Genomic DNA, 9,011 nt, shown 5'->3' with positions numbered 1-9,011 from the left:
TTCCCTTGTTCAGTGGTCCTTCAGCCGAACTCCCCCAGCAAAACACGATTCAATACTATGCTCCAAGGGGTTCATTGACTATATTGGTGCAGACAAAGTCACCATGTGCTCTGTCGAATATCACTTTTGAGCATATGTGCCCAAATCCCGTTTTGCGGGGGGAAGGGAGTTTCCGAAACAAGCCCCAATGGATTAACTGAAAGTGGGGAAGAATGCAGTATGAAAGAGAGCTTAGATTGCCTTTTTTAATAAAGAGTTGCTTTATTCTTTAAAGCCCCTTCATAGGTGGAGGGGCAATGTTGTTGATAGAGATGTTCAACCAGTGTGTTACTTCAAACTACCATACATTCTGTTTCCTTATTCATTACGTTCCAGAGGTGAAGACCTTAAGAATTGTTAAAGATTGGCAAATTTTCCAAAAGTTCATAGTACTTTTTCCAGGATTGAATGTAAATTGGATAGAATCGTTCTGGATGAAAGTAGAAGACATTTTCACATTTAACATGATCCATTGATGTAATCTTGGGAACACCACAATTCTTCTTCGTAACACGCGTAATAACTCCTGGTCCTTGGTGTTCCCATACTTCTCCTTTATAATTCTGTACAAACTTTTCCATAATCACCCACCCTAATTTATGATGTGTAGACAGACCAAAAACATCATTGCTAATTCTTGTTAAGGTTGCAGCAGCTAGAAAATGGTCTTCAGGAATTGGACTAACTGAAATAACATCAGTATTCATGTAAATGCTTCCATACTTCCAGATCATGGCAAATCTGCAGGAGTCCGATTTAACATGAGTCCAGTAGATATCTTGTGTGGGGTCTATGTACAAATAAAACAATAAGACATTTATTGAAGAATAAAAATTGTTTTTATTTTTTTGCATTCATATCACTTAACGTTTCAGCTTGTTCATTGGAAGTTGTAATTAGAGCTGCTTGAATTTTCTCTAAAAAGGTTTTGCCAATCTCAAATTCGGCATGAGCCTTAAGGTACCGTCACACTAAACAACTTACCAGCAATCCCAACAACGATACAACCTGATAGGGATCGCTGGTAAGTTGCTAGGAGGTTGCTGCTGAGAGGTCACAGAGTCAGACGCTCCAGAGATCCCACCAGCAACCTGACCTGGCAGGGATCGCTGGAGCATCGCTACACGGGTTGCTGGTGAGCTGTCACCAACAACCAGTGACCAGCCCCCAGCCAGCAGCGACGCACTGAAGCGATGCTGCGCTTGTTAACTAAGGTAAATATTGGGTAACCAACCCGATATTTACCTTGGTTACCAGCGCACGCAGCTACACGTGCAGAGAGCAGGGAGCAGCGCACACCGCTTAGCGCTGGCTCCCTGCTCTCCTACTTACAGCACACATCGGGTTAATTACCCGATTTGTGCTGCAGCTACATGTGCACAGAGCAGGGAGCAGCGCACACCGCTTAGCGCTGGCTCCTTGCTCTCCTAGTTACAGCACACATTGGGTTAATTACCCGATGTGTGCTGCAGCTACATGGGCACAGAGCAGGAGCCGGCACTGCCAGTGAGAGCTGCGGAGGCTGGTAACGAAGGTAAATATCGGGTAACCAAGGACAGGGCTTCTTGGTTACCCGCTGTTTACCGTGGTTACCAGTGTCCGCAGAAGCCGGCTCCTGCTGCCTGCACATTTAGTTGTTGCTGTCTCGCTGTCACACACAGCGATCTGTGCTTCACAGCGGGAGAGCAACAACTAAAAAATGGCCCAGGACATTCAGCAACAACCAACGACCTCACAGCAGGGGCCAGGTTGTTGCTGGATGTCACACACAGCAACATCACTAGCAACATCGCTGCTACGTCACAAAAGTTGTTCGTTAGCAGCGATGTTGCTAGCGATGTTGCTTAGTGTGACGGGGCCTTTACCCATTTGGATTCGCGTTCGGAAGCCAGAGCATTATTGTAAAAAATTGGCAATGTTCGGTTTGTTTGATAACTGTTCGCAGTTGCACGAATACTTTTCTTCGATGTTATTATGACTTTGGCAAGGATAGTGGTATTGTATGATGAGTGAGAGGGGATGGAGGTGTTTGATGAGGGGATAACTTACATGTTTCCAGCTGTGAACGGAGATAAACTTAGTGACATCACCACTCACAGCTGCAACTCAGTCAGTGTCTGCCTGAATCCGCTGCGGGTGATCATGTTCTGTACTGTGTATGTGTACTGCCTGTGTGGATTATGTCGGACATGGGTATTTAGTGGGTTAATAAATTGGACTACACCATGGCCTAATCTGCACAGTCTGGGACTGGGGTGGCAAAATCACTAGACATCTACGACTTGTTCATCTTTATGAATGTTAGGTGGTCTATACTTTTAGGGGACAGGCGGCTGTGCTTATCCATCAATACACTGCCAGCAGCATTGAAGACACATTCTGAGAGAATGCTGACTGCCGGGCATACCAAATATTCCAAGGCGTAAGTGGCGAGCTCAGGTCACTTTTCCATTTTTGCAGACCAAAATACAAAAGGCTCCAATTCCCCCATATTACATCCATATTGAGCTCTAGATAATCCAGCACCATCCTCTCTAGTTGTTGACTGTGTCAGACTTCTACTCTGTTCTGTTGGTGTATGCAACGGTGTAAAAAATGTGTTCCAACAAGCATATAAATTGGTTCTGGCATTTGAACTGCTGCTGCTAATGTTTCTGTGCTGAGGACGCAATGTTCCCATGGTTGGAATTATTGAACTGCCATGCACGCTGTGTGCCTCCATGCTGACTTGTGGAAAAGTACTGTTAAGATGGTCTACAAGTGTGTTTCGATACTCCAGCATCCACGAATCTCTTCCCAGGGTTGAAGCATCTTGCTAAATTGACTCTTGTAACATGGATCTAACAGAGTGGCAACCCAGTAATCAGCACTATTCCTAATCTTAACGATATGGACATCACGTTGCAAATAGTGCAGCATGAAGGTGCTCATGTGTCGGATACTTCCATGCGGTCCAAGTCCATGTTGGGTTGGTGGCGGGTTAACGCTCAAGCTTGCATTGTCTTCCTCTGTCTCCTCACACCAAAAGAGATGGGACCAATATCTTTTTTGTCTCCTGAGTTTTATGCCCCATCCCCTCTTCCTCTTCTATTCGGTGCTCAGCTCCTGTACTTTCGCTACCAGTTCTTTGTTTCCATGAGCCCATCTCCATCGATTGCCTACACTCTCCTGTGACTACTGCCAGTGCGACGACTGTCCGGACCTTCCATGAAATGTTATCCCTTCCTCATCCTCATCTGCTTCCTGCTCTTCCTCTTGGACTCCAACCTCCTCCCGCAGATTAGTGTGCTCCAATATGTAGATGAGCAGAATAGTGATGCTGATGATGGGCATCGTCAGCGCTAACCATGTTTGTAGTCATCTCAAAATTGTCAAGGAGGGTGCAGAGGGCCTTGATCTGTGCGCACTTGTAGCACCATTGAACCCATCAGGGTGCTACAAGGTTCTGCAGCCCCACCAGGATGCAGGGCCTACCCCCTTAGGGACCCAGAACCCCAGTGCCGGTAACACCAAAAACCCAAGTAATCCCAGTTTTCCCAAAAAAATTCCCCATACAATGGTACCCAGCTAGGGTGGGACCTATGGATGGCCGCCTCGAGATGGAGCAACTCCAGTCCACTAGTTGACCAGGTGGGAGGGGCAGACTGTGGAGAGTAGTCAGTTGAAAATTGACAGTGGAGGAGTGAATGTGGAAGAGAAGCGACGAGGGTTGACGGTGACCTGGTACCAAGGAGAAGTGTTTCCGGTGGAGCACGGTGGAGTACTCCCGGAACTACGCTCCATTGGGGTACAGGACCCTAGGACAGGAAAGAGCTTCAAGCCGACCTGTTACCACCTGCACAGCAAAGGGGACCATCAAGGACCTTGCTGACCCTAAAGAATCCAAAGACTCAGTAGCAAGGGGAGAACCGAGGACAGGACCAGAGACTCTGTCCCCACAGGGTTCATGCTACCGTCAGGCAAACAGAAGTGGACAATCCACAGAACGGGGACCCCCGGTGTTCTATACCACGGGGACCCACTTGCCAGAGACAGGTGCAGGGGAAGAAGGTACCAGAGAACCAAACTGGCACTGGGACGAAGGAGACCTGGAGGCGAAACCAGACGGCCTTGGGCAACCAGTTAACATCTTCAGCAGTGAGTAAACCAGTTGCACTAAATGTGGACTACCTTTTTCCAATGCCCACTGCACCATACACCCTCTGGGGCAAAACCCCTACTTGGGGTGGGACTACCATTCTACCTGCCAATACCACCAGCCCTCGTAGAGACATTCTGCAGCGGCGGTTTCCTACACTTAGCCACAACACCACAAGTGGCGTCACATTTAAATAGTATCTTATTCTCCAGTGTAAATATCCCCATTACAAAAAGGGCCCAGGGCACGGAACCGGGTAACGGCCACCACCGTGACATTTCCAAGTGAGACACTGCCCGGAACTGAGTACCCTATATCAATTGGTGCTACACACTCCTCAAACGTGATTTGCCCCACCTCCGTTCTGCATTGTCCAAGGTTATACCTCAAGGCGTATGTGTCGCCCAGGGATAAGGGGTACTCAGATCCGGGCCAAGGGGTCACTTTAGCAGGTGCACAGTGGCGTGACCTGGTCTGTGATCCCAGGCTCCACAGCAAAAAGGGGATTATGTACAGGGGAATTGTCCGTGACGCCACCCGTGGGTTGCGGTGATGAGATGGTGGAACCGCCGCTCCCTCTGGGGACCGTGCCCGGGACTGGTGGTGTGGGGCAGCAAGGTGGAATCCCCTCCACGGGTAGGGGAGGTGTAGTCCCGGGGCCCAATTGGGATTTGTGGTGGTGGCAGGGATTGCAGGGAATAGTACACTCACAGCTCCGTTATCGTGGTGCTGGATGAAGCTGGATTGATGTGGAGGGTCAGGAACGCATATGGAAGAAATACTCAGAGTCTTTTGTAAACCAAATTGCTGGTAGCTGATGCCCACGGCTGCGGTGAGGACGGGTCCCACACCCGTGTGTGTAATTCAGGTGTTGTTTTCCTGCCTGAGGTCTGTATCTGCTCCGTGCACCGGTCCGGACAGGGTCCCGACAGCTGGCACCGGGGGGGACCACTACCCTCTCCCAGTCCACTTCGGGTCCCCACAAGTGGCTGGCCTATTCCTGAGGCCCTCCCTACCACTTATCCTAGCCCCACACAGGGGCTGCTTCTGGACTCATCTCCTCCTGCAGACTGACTGAAACTAAACTCTGCTCTCCCCAAGCTCCTCTCTCCCCCTCCCATTTTCTTGAGGAGGGGGCGAGTGGGGATTAATTGGATGGTGTGTTTCTGTGTGGGAAACCTCCAAGGGAAAGTGAGATCTGCACCAAAAAGATAGATGTAGACCTCTGTGACACCCTGGTTTTGCCAGGGCGCACACGTACTGCAGCAGACCTTGCTACTGCTGGCACAGTCGCTGCAACATTTGCAGAATGGAATTCCACCATGTCGGCACATTGCATATCAACTATTTAGTCAGTAGACTGAAACTCCTTTGTATCGTTGCAAGTCGATTAGCTGCAGGGTGCAAACAGCGGAAGTGAGCATACGCCAACCGTACCTTGTGCAGCAGCGCATCCAGCCCAGGATACTGGGCTAAAAATTTCTATAGAACTTGGTTCAAAACATGAGCCATGCAAGGCACATGTGTGATCTCGCCCAGGCGTAGGGTGGCTAACAGGTTTGTACCATTGTCAGATGTGGCCTTCCCTGGATCCAGGTTCAGTGGAGACAGACATCTATCAATCTCAGCCCAGATAGAATCCCATAACTCTGCAGCTGTGTGACTGTGTTCTCTGATGCAGATTAATGTACGCACTGCTTGATTGCATTGAGCCCTGGCCGAGCTGGACGGAGGTGGGGGCATTCTCTCTGCACTTTCTCAACGTATGTTACATTAAGGGAGAGGTTGATGGCGCAGATGGAGGCCCTGTAGGAGGTGGAGGAAGTAGAAGAGGAAGCAGTAGATACAGAATTTTGTCCCACAAGCCTTGGGGATTTCAATACTAGGGAAGAAGTTCCTTCCTCTCCTGTCCCCACAGCCAACAGAGTAACCCAATGTCCAGTCAGTGAGATGTTACGCCCCTGCCCATGTGTGGCGCCCCTGAGGCTTCCGTCGCAACAGGAACATTGCACCCCAGCTAGCGGTGTGATATCCCATCCTGGGTAAGGAAAGGGGTGAACGCCGGTCCACAGGCAAATTTGCACTACACCATTGTTAGGTACACACAGGGACAAGGGACAGTGGCAGCAACCCTCCCATGCTGTATGCTGGGAGGGGCCGTAAGACCCTTCCCTGCTCCCATAGGGTGGTAGCTTAGCAACTAAGGGGTGGGAGGAGCCACCCGAGCGCAGAGTAGAAAGGAAGGTCAGAATTGAGTAGAGGAGAGAGAAGGAAGGAGTGTGAGGAGGTCTGCGGGAGGCAGAGGAGAAGGAGAGACAGTAGGAAAGAGCTCTAGTCAGTCAGGAGCAAGAAGAAGAAAGCGACGCTTCCTGGTGAAGACCCTGGGACCCAGTAGGTCCAGGTGACACCAAGTAGAACAGAAGGGATTCCAGGGCCACAGACAGCTTTCAGGCTAGTGGCCTGTTCCTCAGAAATATCAGGTGGAGGGATCAGGCCGCATATAGGAGACGGTCCCTAAAAGCTGGAGGACGCGAAATCAGATCCAAAGGCAAAAACCAAGGCCCAGGGCAGCTGCATGCGCCCAGGGCTACAGCCCACAGCAGAACCTCTGGAAAGGGGGTAGAATACCAACTAGGCTAACCCCCGGCCCGGAGGCTGTAGTGGAGGCCAGGTCCATCCATAAAAGGCGAGGCTTAGAAGATGACCGAGAAAGTGAAACAATAGAGGAGTGTACCGGCTTTTGCCCCAGATCTACCCAGGATCAGCGGAGGTCCCTGACAGCGGGTCTCAGCAGTCCAGAGGCACCAGTGTGCACCTACCAGGAACTGTGAGTAAACACTTTGAAATTGCACCCTCTGGAGTTGCCTCAGTTAGTCCGCCGGCACTACATCGACACTTACAAGCACCAACAGTTGCCCCGGGGCACTGCTCCACCTGTGGGGAGCAGGACCATCCAAGCTGCCATTACATCAGCCCCGGAGGCCCCATACAGCAGCGGCGGCTTAATAGCCGCAAACCACAGGTGGCGCCACGAATATAAACTATAATCACCCCCACTGAAGACATATTAATTGACTCTCACCAGGGTCACGGAGTCGGGCTCCGCCAGCACTGACGACCCCCCGGACTAGTCCGGCCCGGCACCGGGTGTCCCATAGCCCTGGGGTGGGCGAGTCAACTTTGGCGTCACGAACAGGATTTCGTGCCCGGACCCACCGGGTACTGTGCGCCTGAAGAACTGTGTGACAAAACTGTGTTTAAAGACTACTTTACGGTGAAAAACTGCCGCCATTGAAGCTACTAAGCGCGAGAAGAAGGGGGGCGTGCCTGGAGAAGAGCGCTAAAGTAAGCCCCTCCCCCTTGATCTTGCAAGGAAGCACGCGAAGTGGAGCCCGCTATGCATAGCGGAGGAGAGAGAAATGGCGCCTAGAAAAGCTGGCCGGCTGACAGAACAAGTCTAAATGTCAGACCAGCAGGCCGAGAAGATGTACTGGATCGTGAGCGGAGCGGTGCCGGCTGTGATGGGCTGGGTGCCAGTCTGGCACCAAGCGCTGGTGCAGCCCCCGGCCCCGCCTCCAAAAGGGGAAAGGGTGCAGCCAAGTGGCATGGTCGAGGACCCGAGCAGTCCAGCAGTGAACGGTCCCCAGGCAAGCAGCATGGCGGAGAAGCTGCAGCCAGACACCCCGACGACCCAGAGGCTGGAACCTGGACTAGATGTCCTGAGAGAGGAAGTCGAGCTCCTCACCCGGAGGTTGAGCGCCCTGCAGGCTGAAGTGGGACGGCGGGTGGAGGATGCAGAGCGGAGGGCGAGTGCCGAGCAGAACCAGGCGGCAGCAGAAGTCGTGGGCCACCGAGAACAGGCCGTGCTGCTGGATCTCTGTAAGCCGCATGTTGCCCCTGCCTGCCCAAGCCCCTGGTACTACGAAGTGACACCACTGAGCTCTCCTGCAGGCCTGCAGGAGACCCCCGCCGATAGCTCCGTGGCCGGAGCGAGCGCAGCAGACGCTGGGAGCGAAGACACCCCGAGCACTGCGGGCCCAGATAGCCTAGTGGGCCCCTTACCAAGCCCTCCTACCGACCTGCTAGATGCACGCTCACCTGGGGTGAACTGGGATGCCGCTCCAGTCTGCGACCTTGGACTGGTCCGTCCCCTGCGCCCTGCTGCGACCCCCGCTTGCAACTGAGATTGCCTGCGCCCGTCAGCTGGAGCAATTGCAGCGGGAATGGGAGCTCCGGGAGGAGAAGCGGAGAGCCGTGGAGGCGACCAACCTGGCCTCAAAAGCAAAAATCCGGCAGGACCGCAAAGGATCCCAGGGCCCAGTCAGAAGGGGCCAGATCATTGATTTCATACAGGAAGGAGGCTGGGGCTTTATCCGGGAGCCCGGCATAGGAAAAGATGTTTTTGTGTCCCGCTGCGATATTGAGGAGCACCTCACCAGAGGCCACCCGGGGCGCGACGTCCAGCCCGGTGACCTGGTGGAATACACGCGGTTGATGGGGAGCCGTGGCTGATATGCCCTCGATATACATATCATGAGAGAGGAAGAAGCCCAGGAGGAGCGAGAATGGCGCCGTACGGCCAGTAACCCTCTGCAAGCCAGCAGCCCCACTCCAACCCAGGCTGCAGCGCCCTGCAGCAGGCTAGCCACCAACACTCAGGAGACCCAAACTATGATCTCCTCAGCCTATCTGTTGTCTGGAGCAATGCCGGAGTGGGATCTCCGCATCTACCCCCGCAATTAGGAAAGTAAAGAAGAAGCTGAACTGTAAATAGACCCTGTCTGCCCCTCGTCATTTATGAAGATTTTCCCTTTTGTGCTGCCCTTGTTCTTTT

The 9,011-nt window shown here is 52.3% G+C and overlaps 1 pseudogene; it reads right to left on the bottom strand.

Annotated features, from left to right (window-relative positions):
* Nucleotides 1-245: 245 nt before the first annotated feature.
* On the bottom strand, nucleotides 246-8,067 carry LOC142297318 (alpha-1,4-N-acetylglucosaminyltransferase-like; annotated as a pseudogene).
* Between the last annotated feature and the right edge of the window lie 944 nt (nucleotides 8,068-9,011).

The sequence above is a fragment of the Anomaloglossus baeobatrachus genome, chromosome 3 (assembly GCF_048569485.1).
Source record: "Anomaloglossus baeobatrachus isolate aAnoBae1 chromosome 3, aAnoBae1.hap1, whole genome shotgun sequence".
In the NCBI taxonomy this organism is placed as follows: domain Eukaryota; kingdom Metazoa; phylum Chordata; class Amphibia; order Anura; family Aromobatidae; genus Anomaloglossus; species Anomaloglossus baeobatrachus.
This window is presented reverse-complemented; position numbering and strand designations above follow the sequence as displayed.